The sequence below is a fragment of the Syngnathus scovelli genome, chromosome 17 (assembly GCF_024217435.2).
Source record: "Syngnathus scovelli strain Florida chromosome 17, RoL_Ssco_1.2, whole genome shotgun sequence".
NCBI classification, from domain to species: domain Eukaryota; kingdom Metazoa; phylum Chordata; class Actinopteri; order Syngnathiformes; family Syngnathidae; genus Syngnathus; species Syngnathus scovelli.
In genome coordinates this window covers 10597598-10614348 of record NC_090863.1, presented here as the reverse complement: position 1 = coordinate 10614348, position 16751 = coordinate 10597598, and the positions used below count along the sequence as shown (strand labels likewise).

General features: G+C 39.1%; 1 protein-coding gene across 2 annotated transcripts in view; it reads left to right on the top strand.

The window, feature by feature from the left end:
- The first annotated feature begins 336 nt into the window (after window positions 1-336).
- brinp2 (bone morphogenetic protein/retinoic acid inducible neural-specific 2) overlaps window positions 337-16751 on the top strand; it is a 76784-nt gene continuing 60369 nt past the window's right edge. The window contains exons 1-2 of one of the 2 annotated variants that reach the window (XM_049747529.2): window positions 337-1027; window positions 4970-5074. The gene's annotated coding sequence lies outside the window, so the exon portion shown is untranslated. The remainder of the gene's footprint in view (window positions 1028-4969; window positions 5075-16751) is intronic. The other variant, XM_049747528.2, reaches the window with a different exon arrangement.

Sequence of the window (16751 nt, the reverse complement as noted above, 5' to 3'; positions counted from 1 at the left end):
ATGTGTTTTCTCTTTCATTAGCCAGCCTGTCCCTTTGGGCTCAAACACATCGAGCTCAGTGCACGGCCTGGCCTTGCTCCACACACACGCACACACCGACTCTGTCTCAGGCTCCTTTATTCTTCTTTTTCTGGCAGACTGGCCTTCATCTTTCACTCCACTTTCTCATCTTCCTCCCCCGTCTCATCGACTTCTCTTTCCATCATTCCCTGTCTATTCCTTTCTTCACTGCTGCTCTTACTTCTTTTCCTATACCCATCCTCTCTTCCCTTGTATGCAATTTCTAACCAATCACCGGTGGGAGTGGGCGAGGCTTCACACCAGCAGGATGGACCGTTATTAGAGGGAGGAATTGGAGAGGGAGAGAGAGAAACAGAGGGAGGAAGAGCTGTGGCGTAAAGAGGCGCATTTTTCGAGCATTTTTCCAGCAACGTCACCGGAATTGACGACAAATGGCGACTTAGAAACAAACACACCAAGTAGACATGAGAGTGAAGGCTTGCAAAACGGGTGAACTGAGCTGATGGAGGGGAGCGGGCAGTGGGTGACTAAGTGATCCGCATTGTACGCAGGTGCGCTGTTTTCAGCAAGGAGCCGAATCGGTCCAAAGAGCAAAGTGAGGAAAGATTTTATTCCCAGGATTATTTATCCATCGCTCCACCGAAGAGAAAAAACTTTATCCGCGTTTGAACTTGTCGTGCTTTCGATTTGCGGATCATACAACCAAAACAATCAGTCGCTGTGGACTGAGAGCATCTCCACAAACTTCACGTTTTTTTTTTTTTTGCACTTTGCACGTGTTGATGACAATGAAGGGATATGTGCAACTACCGTTTAATTTGTCTCAGGAGAGACAAGGCAGGTGAGCGGAGAGGAGAAAGAAGGACATAGGAGGAAAACATCGCAGCGGAGTCGGTGGCGTTAAAGCTGCCGTCTCATAGTTCTTGTGGCTTTCCCCGCTTTTACACCCGATCCTTCAGAACACAGATCTGGACGCGCACTGGGAGGACTTGCCTTGACAACCTGGGTGAGTTTTGCATTTTCACTCATTATGACTAACAAGTTTTCCGATTTGGTGACGCGGTGCGCATTTTTACGCACTGCCTGTTTACGGTTTACGCGTTACATTAACAGTGCCTGATCATTTCCAAAGGTTGTGTTGGAGGGTGGTATTTGAATTTTTATATTGATGACAGTATAATTTGCCCTTTATCTCTTCGTAATTATAGCTCAGAAGTCTCATGAACATATTCAGTAGTTTCCCCCCAATCTCCAATTTGTTTTTGCAGTGATTTATTTCGATGATTTTTGAACTCATTGGAGCTGGCCAAACACACCCAGGTAATTTTTGTGCGTGTACTTGGAACATCAGTTTTCAATATTTGCTTCTCTCCACCATTTAATGGCTTTGTGCATTTACTATTACACTTATCCTAGCTATACCACTGAACTGTGCAATCAATCAATCAATCAATCAATCAATCAATCAATCAATCAATCAATCAATCAATCGATCATAGGTGTATTACTTTTAACCACTTAGTTAAAGGACATTACAGCAAAAAGCAAGGGATGCTAATCAAACAAACAAACAAAATCGTTTGTGCGATCTTTGGAGAGGTGGGGTGCATGTTTGTGCGATCTTTGGAGAGGTGGTGTGCAGGCAGAAGGTTGACCAAGAAAATGGAAGCAGGCACGATTGGCAAGAGCTCAAGGGAATCTCCCAAAATGACGTTGTAGAAAAACAGCAAGCAAAGGTGTGAGGCAGCAGGGATCAAAATGGTTTCATGCAAAGTTCAAAACAATTTCTGTACAAAGTGAATGATTTGAAAACAAAATACACTCAAACTAGGCGCAGTGTATATAATGATAATTATTGTTGCATGTATTACATCATGGTCTCATTGGTAGGTGTAGCTTTTACCAATTTCTCATTTTCTGCAATGTATATATTTCAATGATGTCAAACTCTAATTGACAGTTTACGTATGCAATTGGGGCGTTCACACTCTGCATCTGATGCACACCAGATTTCTGTTTACAAGTATAAAAAGCCTGATACATATTTAAAAAAAGAGAAATTCAGATTTTAAGATCAAACTTCCTGCAAGTAGGACTCACCAAACTACCCAATAGTACGGTATATCGCTGTAAAAAAAGTTTTTCTTTGAATTTAAGGATTTTTTTTTTGTTGGGGTCGTTCCTGGTGTACACTACATTTTGATTATGTAGATCAATGTACTCCTTTTTAAAATACGCATAGTAGAGAAGAAAACCATTTTGGATAAAAGTTGAATTAAAAACAAACCTAGCTGACCTTTTACATTTTTTATCGTGCTTTATCTTTTATTTATCTTAGCCTCTAAATGAAGTTGATTTAAGTTGTGTTGCTTTTATGCACGCTGAATAAGAATACCACAAGCTATAAAATGTAACAGGATAACTGATTGTGACCGTGGAGCTGTGAAGGTGACTGATTTGTGATTGTCTTAATTAATTGGTGGGCGGAAAGCGAGGAAGAGAAGCAGAATTGGGTGTGACGAGAGAGAAAGGCTGACGGTTAAGAAAAACTTGGGCTGGATTTATTGGACTATTGAATATTGGTATCACTATTGGTGTATCTCTATTTATTTTCTTTATACCTGAAGATGCACCAGAAAACACATGGCATGCCCTTAACTCCTTTGTATCATTGGCACAGGCTTGTCTAGAGAAAAACAATTTGGAGAGACACGAAATGTAATCGAAATTTCTGCATTCTTCTGCCCCTTCTGCCTTCCCTTTTGCACGTCGAAGTGATTGTTTCGTATTAAGGAGCCGCATGAAGTTCATTACTCAAGCTGTTGCCAGAGATGAAGAATAGTTAGAAGGAAAAAGGCTCCATTGTAGGGACTGTTGTGTGCTGTAGTCATCTGAGATCTTCTTGACATAAATCTTTGTATGCATGCTAGATCTTTCGTCTAGATATCAAATATATAGGTGTACTTTATTTAAAGTGTCTGAAAATATCGATGGTTTCTTCAGAAAAGCTGCATTGTGGTCACACTGGTTGCTTATCACAGGAAGCGGAGCTGTGACGTGGCGTCGTTGAAAGCCATCCTGGCACGGCGCAGTAGATTCAAAGTCAGATTAATCATGGTGAGTGACGTGTGCGCCGCTCATGCAGGCTACTTTGAAGGACAAGGGTACTTGTTTGCAATCAAAGTAATTTACGTAGAATTCTGTACTCCTGACTGAATTTAAGTTTGGAGCAGAGGTTGACTCCCCCCGTGAACGCCATGAGTAACGCAAATCCCACGAGGGACTAAAGTGAATATCCGGTTCCACCCTCTCGTTTAGAGGTAGCACATCGACAGAAAAGTGTGTGTGTTGATCAGTATTATCCAGCACCCGTGCCTGCATGTCTTGCCACAGAGTGGTTGAGACACTTAAATGTATTTCATGACTGACATAAATCAAATAAAAACAATGTTGAGTCTCACTGCACCATTATGACCATTGCGGTTGTGATTGCTGCCCTCAAATTCCAAGCCTCATCACCATGTGGGAATGCTTCGCAGGTGGGGAAAAAAAATAGTCAGCTGGCACTGATCGTTTTTCACCAGTTAATGACATAATGTCGACATTTGGTCGTTGGCATAATGTAGAAGAGACACATCACAGCTGCTGGCCAGTCGGTGAGCATACAGTCCAGGCCAGGTTCGCCCTGCACAACCCATGATCATGACTCAGCCACCGGCTGTCATCGTCTCTTGGAGCAGTCAAATGAGCCAAAATGTCCAATATGATGTTTCACCTTCATGAGAGTGCCAGACTCATTTGAAGAAACGTGCTGAAATCTTTGGAATGCATGCTAGGTGAGATTTGACAGACTGCCTTTCATTTAAGGATTGATTCACCCAAAGTACATCCAGTGCCTTCCAAGAGGTGGCGTAAATGACACACTTAAGACCATCTGTGCAGCCTACAAAGTGCAAGGCTGAACACCTTTACTGACTCAAGCACACGGGAGAATATGCCTCAATGTGAACAAGGACATTTACTCAGAAAGACTGCTCAAGCAGTTGTCTGTTTGGTAGTGTACGACTAATAAACTTAAAATTGTGAACCCTCCAAGCAATAGGGCTGTCCGATATGAATAACATTTTGATATTCTTGCCAGATATCTGTAATATGATAACAATATTACTATGGGTTCAGTCAAAACTAAGCTTTTGTTTTTTTAAGTAAAAACACAAAACAATCCCGTATTTTCTGGACTATGAATCGCACCCTTATATAAGCCGCACCAGCTAAGATTACGGGAAAATCCTGTTTTGTTCATGTATAAGCCGCTCTGGACTATAAACCGCAGGTGTTTAATTTCCATATATAAGAGAATATGCACAAATCATACAATATCATAAAAATCATGAAAAATCCATAGATAAGCCGCACTGGACTATAAGACTCAGGGTTAATATAAAAAGTAGCTGCTTATAGTCCAGAAAATACCAACAGCTCTTGGCTATGTCTCGCAATGCTTGCTAAAACGGAAGTGGATTACTCGTGTGTGTGCAGTGGCTGTGTAAGCCCCCCCCCCCCCCCCCCCCCTTCCGTAAGATGATTGCATTGGCTTGCATTAGCTTTTGATCAATGCCAAAATTGAATTTACGAATGTTTTTGGTTGGACTTCTTGAACTTTACATGCTAATTTCGATCTTAATATGTTGTATATGTATGTAGTATCTTAATTTCATCTAGTCATTGTGTCGAGCTGATCTTAACTGAGTTTGTATTCATTTGAATTATTTTTTTGTGTAGTGTGCTCTCATTTTTTAATTTTATTTTTGCAATTGTGAGCCAGACCTCTTTAATACGTGGATATAAATTGGATATGTTTGTGATGACTCATGCAGAGCCAGGTCCATTACTAGTTTGTCACCTTTGAAAACTCAAATACTTAATAATCTTCTTTGTTTTGTTCCAGAAAGTCCCTTAATGACAGTGGTGGGAGCAGTTTGAACTGCAAAGAGAAAGTGAATCCATATTAATGCCCGCCTATCTCGTATAAAAAGACTGCTGTAATGTGTAGGTGAGCCAATCTTTTTGTCGGCACGGTGTGTTCTACATTTTACATACATTGTATGTGTGCGTGTGTAAGATTATGCAAGATGATGTACTTCAATCAAATGTTGTTTTTCGAGTTGTTACTGATGCACAGTGTCCTTGAGGCTCGATAAAGGCACTTATAAATACAATTTATTATTATTACTGACAGCAGATAAGTAGTACAGTTGCTGTGACTGCAAACCGGTCACTTGGAAATATGTAGCTTCTAGAAGAAGTAGCCTCTAGAAGCTTTTAAAGCTTCAATACATCATGCTTGGTGGTTCGGGTGAAGTAAATGTACGCCTTTCAAAATAAGTTGAATTATTGTTGTCGCTTTATTTATTTTGTTGCATTTTCTATACGTATATATTTTTCGAGAATAACTGAAAATGTCTCGTGTGATTTATCTAATGATATCATAATAAATCATAATAAATATATGATATTATGACTTATTTTGTGACATTTTTTCACCCTATAACACTCAGGACTATGTAAGAGTGCAACAACCTTTTACTCTATTAAACCAGAGTGCTTGCCTTGCATCGTGTTAATTAACTTTTCATGTTTGCCTTTTTTAAGGATACGTCGAATGGCAAAAGGTCATTATGTAAATTCCTTACTTTGAGTTTCCATTTTCTTGGTCATTGTGTTCGAGACACATTTTGTACAGTTCAGGCAGACTGCTATTATTTCCGTGCAGAAATGATCTCAAGTTATCTTCAGTTTTGAATGAACTAGCTTTCAAGTTGAATGTTTGAATGTGATGGCATATGTTAAAAGATGCCTTTGAGTTCTGTACAGCTTAAGAGCACATTATTTTTTGAAAAAAAATTCCATACCTCCATATGTGAATTAATTAAAATAGTATTAGAATTGCTGCTTTTTCACTTTATCCTCCTGCCAAGATGGAATGTGCTTAAAAGTTTGATCACCATCAGACACAGAACACACTCATGTTTTGTAGTCAGGGTGATTTTATTGATTCAACCTTCACTGTTGACTCACATCTTCAAAATATAGACGTCTAAGTATGTTCTCTATATATACTCTCAGAAATCTGTCAGCTCTGAGTTTCAACTGCAGTACAAGACAACACAAGAATGGACAGTTGACTTAAATACATTAATTCGTTACATGGATGAAGGGCAAATAACTTGACTTCACTTTGACTTTCAAGTCATTAGGCTAATCGTATAGCTTTGGAAAACATTTTGCATGCAAACATGGGGTCACAGAATATGAAAATTGCTGCAAAGTCAAATGAAGCGGAATGGTAAAGTCGACTCGTCAGGAAGCCGAATCAGCCCAGCAGATACTGCCAACACTTCTGGGAAAATATGATAATGGCCTAGACTGTAGAGACACATTACTGCAGCTCCCATGAGATGTTGTTGTAGCTTGAATGACGTGCTAGGCACTCGACACACCTCTTTCATATAACGTAGTTTATATTAACTGGTAATATAATATTCTTAATCCTGTTAATCCTGTTTGCATTACAGAACATAGGGAGACATTGAGTACAAACCATACGCTGCTTGAAAAAAAGCACAATTGCATTGCAATTTGAGAGCCACAGTTCACATCATATAAATATATTAAAAATCAAAATTGCAAATAGGGCTTTTAAGTGGAACAATGTGCATATGTCTCCCATGTACAGGAAGTCGAAGGCAGAAGCAAGGCTATTAATTAGGTTGACAGAGCAGAAAGTATTTCAAGCCAAATTTTTTACTTTGCTACTGTACCTGTGTAAAGTACATTGATACTAATATCCACACAGTACAAAAATCTAAGAATCATTTGCAAAAAAACCCAGAAAAATAACTTGTTTTATTATTAATGATTCAAAATATTAGGATATTCTTCAGTATTGATCATTTTCATGGCCAGATATGCAGCTATATAACCTCTATGCAATTTGGACACAATTGTCCCATTTGGATGTTAAGTATGATTTTTTTTTAATACCGTATTTTCCGCACTATAAGGCGCACCTAAAAACCTCCAATTTTCTCAAAAGCCGACAGTGCGCCTTATATATGAACCAATATGGATTCGTGGATGAGGACTAATTTATTAAAGTAAGCTTTACGTGTTTATTTTGTGTGTTGCGTGATATTAACGTTTGAGCAACGTTGAGTTATTTATTCTATGCGCCTTATAATCCGGTGCGCCTTATATATGAACACAGTTTTAAAATGGGCCATTCATTGAAGGTGTGCCTTATAATCCGGTGCGCCTTATAGTGCGGAAAATACGGTAGTGATATCAATGTCTATTGCTTATGTAAGCATACTGTATACATATTCATTCTCTGTATAAGCATTAACATTTCATGTCCTCCATTGTTGACATTAACAAAACATTAGCACCGTTACTGTCAAGCAAATAAGTTCATTTGATTGCTAATGACCCAGTAACATTGCTTTGAGTGTCTGTATATGCGTGCATGTGTCATCCACTCCCAATTTGTCGCTGGTCAGCAAGATGCTCGGCCAGATTGGACGTGTTCCCGTCTCGAGCCACGGCCTTAAAGACCATGCCGGTCGGTTTGACACGGCATGATGCAGCAGGCCAGTCAAGGTCACAAACGGCATCACAGCAAATCATTTATCCATTCCTAATGAAGTCATACATCACATTTAACATATGGTTCAATTAGTGGCTTCATAGAGATTATATTGTCCCAAAGCATTCATTAGCTAAACTATAATAGTCACCCGTTTGATTAAAAGCTCTAAGGGGATTTGTCTATTGACAAGGTTCAATCAAAGCATTTGAGAGATTGAGCCACTGCTAATGGAGGATATTTTAAGGTTAAAGACAAGGATGTTTTATGTAAATATTGCTCAGCATTGAATTTCTGTCAGATTCAGCACTAACAAGTCAGGCTTGTAAATGCTTTGCTCGCGTAGGTACAACGATCATCATTATCGTCTTCACCATCGAGCAACTTAATTGTGAGTGGAGACATAAAGAGCAGACGTATAGCCACGTCTTGAAGATGATTTCAAATATGAGCGTGTCAAGGTTTTTGTGCTTTGCCCATGAGGCTGCAGCTTCATTACTAGTAATATTGAAATCGATGTGATTCATGTCTGCAAAATGATAAATCTTTCAGCATTTTTTTTTTCTCTTTGTGATTTCTTGTATTGTTAAGAAATCAAGGACGGAGATTGTTCTGGTTCCGTAATCATTCCACTTTCCCGCTTTGCTGCCATTCCACCATCTGTGGTGGCATTACTGAAAACACAAACAAAGACACGCACAAGAGAAATACACTTATGTAGTTAATCCCTTTGAGGAACAGTGAGTTGAAATAACACAAGATATTTTTTTACTAGTCCCTCTGCTGGACCTCTAGACCTTTCATTCTGGTGTTTTGATTTGATGCATGAGAACATAGGTTTATAGAATTACTCTTAAATAACCCGCTTTAGTGGAACAGCTGTTTGTTTGAATTTATAAATCAATTTTAACCATGTATTATTACACTCCGCTGTGGACTTCTGTTTCACGCACGATTAATCATGTGATTCCATTTGTAGAAGCAGCACTGCCCACCCAGGGGTCATCTTAAAACCCCCATTTATTGCTTAACTGGGAGATTTAAAGATCAGAAGCAGATAAAGTGAAATGTCTTGCTTATCTCAGATTTCGTGTGCTGAGAAAGATATTTATTGTGCATGGGGACTTGGGCAGGGATCAAAAACGACAGAGGAGATGCCATGTCCTCTGAGAAGGTTAGAACTTGTCCAATCACTGGCACCAGCGGGACCCTTGTCGCTAGTGCCAATGTTTTCTTAATTGGTCTGAGAGAGAATGGGTTGCAAATAGGAATGTTCGGGTTTATACGCGGCATCAGAGACCTCAGGGTCGGTGTCATTACCCAAGGAGAAGGTAGAAAGCTGGAGGTCTACTCATTAAACCGTAATTGAATTGCTTGGAAATGACTGCACTATTCAACTGTAAATGTAGGAATTGGTAATGATTAAGCTAAGGGCTTTTTACACTTTTAATGAGACTGAGAACCCGTGTAACTATATTCAAAGAAAATTAAAAACCTTTTGAGAGGGGAAGTAAAAATAAGATGCTTTTGTGCTTGGACAAATATGGAGCCACCTTCATAATTGGCTGTGTTCAGAAGTGAACAATGCTTCAACTGAAGTTATAGGTCTCATTATTGTTGCAAACGTTTTCAAATGATTCATTCTTTTGCAAATTACCAATTTCTGAAAATGCCTCAACATTGTGGCAGTATGCTCGAAACATCTTTAAAACCACAGCCGTTTCGTTGTGTGGTTCACCGCACGGATACACTTTTTTTTTTTTTTTTTTTTGCCAGTCTTGACATAATGCATATAAAGAAAATGCAGAGAAAAATGAGATATAGAGTGAATTGAAAAGTTATCCTTGGGGTATTATGATCGAGATAGGGAAAAACTGTTTTAAAAGAACACATTTGTCCTCTCGAACCTGTGTGTGCGTGTGACTGTGTGTGTTTGTATATTAATAACTTTCAGCAGAAGTGAGATAATTGAAAAAACAGCAGCATGTTAAGCTGTTTTAGCAATTTGCACTATTCATGACCCATTTCCAGTAGTGTTATGATGATGGAGACAAAGCTGACCTTTGGATGTGTAAAGTTTCTAAGAAACACTACCGTCTTATTTATATAATATTCCCAATTGTATTATTAAAGTATCTGAAGCTTATTCTTTTATTTTTTTTAAAACCATGATAGATACGCATAATCCTACAGAATCAGCCTGCCATCGAGGACTTAAGCCCCATCCACTTAGCGACAAACAATACCAAGTGTTATTGAACGCAGGGAACGTTCTCGTCAGGGTTTGTCAGACCTTCGAGAATATGTCTGAGCAGAAGACAAAGGACACTTCCCTCACCCTTACTACAATGTGCTGTGGCAGATGGGCAGCTCATTTAGCCAGCACATCATCTCACCCTGAAGCAGAACTGAGCGCTTCAGGCGCTCCTTTGCACCCTCTGTCGTCAGTCTCTGCAGAAGAAGAATGGGCCACAATTAGTCGCGACACCCCCACCTTACCGTAAACCTCAGTCAAGAGAGTCTTCACTACAGTTTGGAATTTGTAATTGTATTTTTGGGTTAAACAATCTGCTTTGTGCCGCTTCATCATTTTCTATCTAACACCCGAATGTCCCTTCTGGGAACCATGATTATCTTATTGCGCAACATTTCTCACCGCATCACATGTTTATCGTGACAATAGTGCACCACAATATGATTGCCTCATGTCTCATGATTGGTAGTTCTTATTCCAGTGCACAGGCTGAGGCCACATAAGACACCAAAGAAATTCTGGGCAAATTAAGATTTATGGCTTATGCTTAATTAAAATCTCCAGAAACTAATGGTGGGAAAATTGAAATGTTCCTAGTTGATTGAATCCCCCCCTACTACCAATGGATTTCATCATACGGTGTGTGACCATGTGTGACCATCGAGTGGTCTGTTCTGTGTAAAACAGGGTTTCCTACATGTAATTGAAGAGTCGAAACCATCCCAAAGTTGTCAGCAGCTTAAGCAATTTCTCACCGTGACTGAGAGTTAGAGACGTGGACTTTAATGCACATTCCCTACTCCACTGTGTGTCGTTTTCTACGATTTGGGGGCTCATTACTATAGCAGGAAAGCCGCTGGTATTGTTCTAGCTCTCTTCGGTTTACAGTAGCTTTAAGCTGCTAACAAGCTTTGTATTCAGGCTTGGGCTGACTCTGGTGGATAACATTCACCTTTGCTTCAGTGCAGGTATAGCGAACAATTTGCACATCGATCCCAGAGGTGTCGCACACTGCTTTTAAGGATTTTGAATTTAATTAATTCTTCACTTTCAAAACACTTTTTAAATTTGTGCCAAGTCTAAAACAAATGCCAAGTGTAAATATTAAATGGTTATTTTCATATTTATTGACAGTTTCTGACAATTTTTCAGATTGTTACTAAAATTCAAGATTGTCTATTGGAAATTTATACAAAATTAGTATATATGGCAGTTTTTATTTTTACCGTATTTTCCACACGATAAGGCGCACCTAAAAACCTCCAATTTTCTGAAAAGCCGACAGTGCGCCTTATAATCCGGTGCGCCTTATAGTGCGGAAAATACGGTAATAAAAAGTATCAACAAATTAGATTGAAATTTATTGTTTTAGTTGCTCTACAGCAATTTTTCATGCAAGCCTCTCGCGATTATGACCGTTAACTTTCCTTGTGGCTGTTAGGTATTGCAACCAAGTTGGCAATAATCTGGTCACCCATAAAATAACAACACTTTCTATGAAACAGTACAACAAGAAAGAAAATATTTGCTTTCTGTCAGCGGCATCTTCTAACACAAACGCATTACATCATATGATGGACCTTGGTGCTTTCACGTCTCTTCGATTGCCTGCTGCACTTAAAGATGGATGCTTGCCATTATGTATCTGCTTTCCGTGTCAGTTTAGTGTCCAATGACCTCTCTTGGGCAATCGCTGTCAGGGATATTGATCAAATTCTCCAGCATAGTGAGCTTGTTGAAAATGTGTAGATGTGATGATAAATGTGCTTCAAAACGATTACCAAACAATAAGCGACTCTATAAGAGAGCAAATGAGATTCGCTGCATTGGTGCAGTGAAGGCGCCGGTCCTTGACAGAAGTCATGAGCATAACAGCTGTCAGTTTGTGTATGTCTCCTTGACCAGGGTGATGGCTCAGACATAAAATTTACGAGGGCATTTATTAATTAATAGGATCAATAGACTGATCATTAGACATCTGAAGGCACATACTGTATTTTCCGCACTATAAGGCGCACCAGATTATAAGGCGCACCTTCAATGAATGGCTCATTTTAAAACTTTGTCGATATATAAGGCGCACCGGATTATAAGGCGCACCTTCAATGAATGGCCCATTTTAAAACTTTGTCCATATATAACGTATATACATTTGGCCCGCGGGCTGGACTTTGGATACGCCTGCTGTAGTGGCTCAATATTGGTTCATATATAAGGCGCACCTGATTATAAGGCGCACTGTCGGCATTTGAGAAAATTGGAGGTTTTTAGGTGCGCCTTATAGTGCGGAAAATACGGTACTGTGCAAACACTTGCATTTTGAATAGAATAATTTGTCTTAATGAGGACTGATCGATGGCATGTCATATCTGATTCATGATGTGTGACTTTTAAACTTTTCTCTCCATTAAGCTGTGTTTTCATCTCTTCTTTGAGGGTCAATTTCAACAACTCAGCAGCAGTCTTTTAACAGCTCCATATGGTGTATTGTGTTCGTTAAAGACACTATTTATTGCGCTGAACATTGGCACTTAACAGGTTTGGATGTATAAAATGCTGCCAGCACTAAAATTCACCCCCCTGACAAACTCAGTAATGATTCAATGTTAATTTTATTTTTTTTTATGATTATATTCAGCACGTCTTAATGACGCTTGTTATTTATGAGTGGGCACTGCTTTTTTTTTTTACACATCAGACTGACTGTCGTCAAAGGAAGGAGGCAAGCATTGCAAATATTGGTTCTTGGCTTGTGTTGTCATGTTTTGTTGTCAACTAGAGATAACCAATAATTTATCTAAAAATTCATCTTCACAAATAAGAGTGATCGGCAAAAGATTTTGGATTGATTTATTTTTTACATCGAATGTCTAGTACTTAGAGGGGAAACCATTATCACCCCCACAAAATAAGACATACTTGAATTTTATTTTATTAATTTATTCGGGGGAATTATTTTTCAATATTTGCACCCAATAAAGTGGATGAGAGTAGGAATGGATTAGTCGTAGTTTTCAGACATTTATTCTTTTGCCACTGAGTGTGGGTCAATGTCAGACAGATGCGCGACAACCCCAAGAGGATGGCTTGACGAAATTTCAAAGTTGGACTTAAAAAAAACTGGCACACCCGTGAAACTAATGAGGCGATGTGGTGCAGAAAATGGATGGACTTTGAAAAATTTGGAGCACTGAAGCTCCTGCCAGCGGGACGAGCCTCCAGCTGAGTGTTGCTGCTTCGGGTACGACATTTTCGCTTAAGCGTGCTGGGTGTACCCCTTGGAGGTGGACTTGGAAAAAATGGCACTTAAGCTGACACATAGATTCAATTTTAACAAAACAACGTGAAAAAATAGAGGTTTTCATTGAAAAATGTTCATATTCTTTTTGTTCCGTGTCCATTTTGCTTTTTTCCCTGAATGGAAAGTCACTGGGAATTCTGAAAAAGATGAATTACCATTCAAAATAGGAATCATATTTGAGTATACTGCATCTTTGAATTGTACTTATTTGTGACACAAGCATGATATTCCGAGGCACCATCACAAAGCTGTGTAGAGGCTTAGCAGCTGGATTCTGCCATTTTTATCCAAGCAGTCACAGTTTAATTGTTTTCTGCATGGTTTGAAGCTGCCACCGAATTTCACCTATCGTATTTTTCCTGCTGCTATCGAGGCATTAAATGTTTTGGAACACAGCTGAGGAGGTTATTATTTTCAGCTTGACAAAGACTATCACATCCATTTTGTCTAAACACCGGATTAAATATGACGAACACCACTTTTCATCTCTCCCCCCTTCTAGGTTTTAAAAAAAATAAATCTACTTTTAAGTACTGATTTATTTTGGAGACATTCGTGCCATTTTTTTTTTCCACCAGCATCAATGCTCTTATTTTTTGTTTCTGTAATTTTCAGTGCTTGTCACACTGGCTGTGATTGTGCAGATGACACTTTCCTGCTTCAAATAGCACAACTTGTCTTTAACCAACAAATTCTGTTTCTTTTTGAACGCTTTGTTGGCTCTGTTGAAGTTGACTGTCATCATCCTTGTTTTTTTGGACAAGTCTTTAATTCACATACTACATACAGCTTTCTGAAATCCTTTTTTCCCTGTGTCTTGAAGATAACAGATCCATCAAAAACAACTGTGATGTAAAGGCAGCCATGTGAAAACACAGCAAGATGGTTATTACAAGGCTTGAGATTATTACAAGGAAAAGAAAAGAACATTCGACTCATTTTCAGTTCTTATGTTGAAGGTAAAATCAACAGTATGTGTACCAGGTTCAGTCTGTTCTTTTAAAGACTACTGCAATCCATCCATCCATCCATCCATCCATCCATCCATCCATCCATCCATCCATCCATCCATCCATCCATCCATCCATCCATCCATCCATCCATCCATCCATCCATCCATCCATCCATCCATCCATCCATCCATCCATCCATCCATCCATCCATCCATCCATCCATCCATCCATCCATCCATCCATCCATCCATCCATCCATCCATCCATCCATCCATCCATCCATCCATCCATCCATCCATCCATCCATCCATCCATCCATCCATCCATCCATCCATCCATCCATCCATCCATCCATCCGCATATCCTAACTGTAAATCAGCGTCAGTAATTATTTTGGCGTAATGAGATTTTATGACCTGCTTCATGGAAACATTTACATCACGGGCCTCTGTTTACATGCTACCGAACAGCTTTGTGACACCAATAAGCTGTCTGAGCCTCTGTCAGAACAAATGTCGCAGGCTGCTGAAACACTCTTTGACTGCCAGATAAAAAGCAGATAAAATAATCAACAACAGGTCCACATGACTAACATTAAAACAGTAAATGGCTGAAACTGATGCAAAAAATACAATTTAAAGTTAAAAATTGCTGGAACTCTTGTAAATGGCTGTTTGACAGTGGATTTGTTGTTCATGGATCAATTAATTTTGACACGTCTCCTAACATGGTGACAAATTTTGGCATTGCTGCTAATTGGAGTAAATCTCTCACAACCTGCACCTATTTACCAAAATCCCTGTCTGTCCTCATGGGAGGATGCATCTCAGTCATATGTTTTGACATCTTTGCATTCTGCCAGAAGCTTGTCAGCTTCAACATTCCCCCTGTCCATCACTGTCTGCTACAGCACCTATGCATTAAATATCAATCCTTGTGGTAGAAACGAGTCACAGAATACCTTGCTGGGTTGACTTCACTTGGCAGGTCTGAAGGAAGTCTCTCACGACAGTCTCATGAGTTAGCCTACTTCTCATCTCTATTAGCTGGCAAGACGGCAATCGGAGGAAAAAGTTGCCAAGTTGAATATATATATCTATGTGTGTATATATGTATATATATGTATGTGTGTATATATATATGTATATATATATATATATATATATATATATATATATATATATATATATATATATATATATATATATATATAAAGATTCAAAAAATAAGATAAAAATCTGATACTGGTCTGAGGTAGAATAAGGATGGATAAAAATCAATTCTTTAAACACCAGTCTATAGTCTCAGGTAAGAGGCTGGATCTCTGTGCTGTTAAAACTTTTCATTTAAATCAATTTGTTCAAAAACAGGAGGGAAAAATCCAGTGAGTGAGGGTTTGTCCTTGGGGAAACGGACCATTGCATCATCCTCGCACTATCAATAATATAGGTGTGTGTGTGTGTTTGCATGTTTATATATTTGACACCTTTGGTTTAAACTGTTTTAACCCATAATCCCCAGTTTTTGGTCTCACCCTCTAATTTACCACTGTGTCCATTACGGCTGCATAAATTGCCTCCGCTATAAGTCTGCTGCGTGATTTATGCACCGCATTTTGTTGCCAACGAGAACAGCTGAATTAAGCCAAGGAACAAAAGAGATAAAGTCAAAGAGGCAGTGACTGTAATAATAGTGACAGTGAGTTTTCATAGGAAAATTTAGGGCCAACCATATCAAACACCCACGCACACAACCTTTGGAGTGGTGCACATATTTCACCCAGACAGCTGGCGAAAAGAGTGGTGCATTTTATGTACAAATGAGCTCATCCTCTTGTCACCTGAACGGAATTGTTTCTTATGTTGGTAAAAATGTCGAGAAGGAAGTACTTTGTTTTTTCTCTTTGTTTTATGGCGTTGATTTGCTTCATGACTCATCAGTTCCCCATCCTTTTCGACCTAAAGGCACACATCTGCCAGGCTGAGATTAGGCCAATAGAAATGTGATCAAGCAAATTTTGAAACTGTCTTCTTGTGCATCTTAATAGAATTCACAAGTCCTTTTCCTCCTTGTTTAGGGCTAAATCCGGCTCTAGTGTTGGACGTTTTCTTTTTTTTCCCCCTTTCACTTATCTGAAGTGAGGGCCCTCTTAGAGTCGACAACTGTCTTATTGCGCTCACGGGCAGGACAGAGCAGATTAGTCTAATTAAATGAAGCTGTGGAGGAAAAGGGGCTCAGTTTATACTCATCCTTAAGCCTCTATTCTGTTGCTCTAAAGAATCCGCGAGGGTGGGGGGGGGCTCAAATGACTAGATTGTTTGGGAAAAAGTGAAAAGGACAAATGCAGTGCATAAACAGGCTTGAGCAAACTCTCTATAATGCAATACATTCAAAAGAACTCCGGTTGAAAAATATTTTCCGATGTTGACGTTCACACACGTTAGAACCATTGATGACAGAAGTGGACATGAATGAGAATAAAGAATAATTGGAATTAAATTCATTATTTGCATGTGCCCGATGCTGCATGTAATGTTTTGCCGTATTTTGGTCACAAGCTTTCACAATTTCATGCAC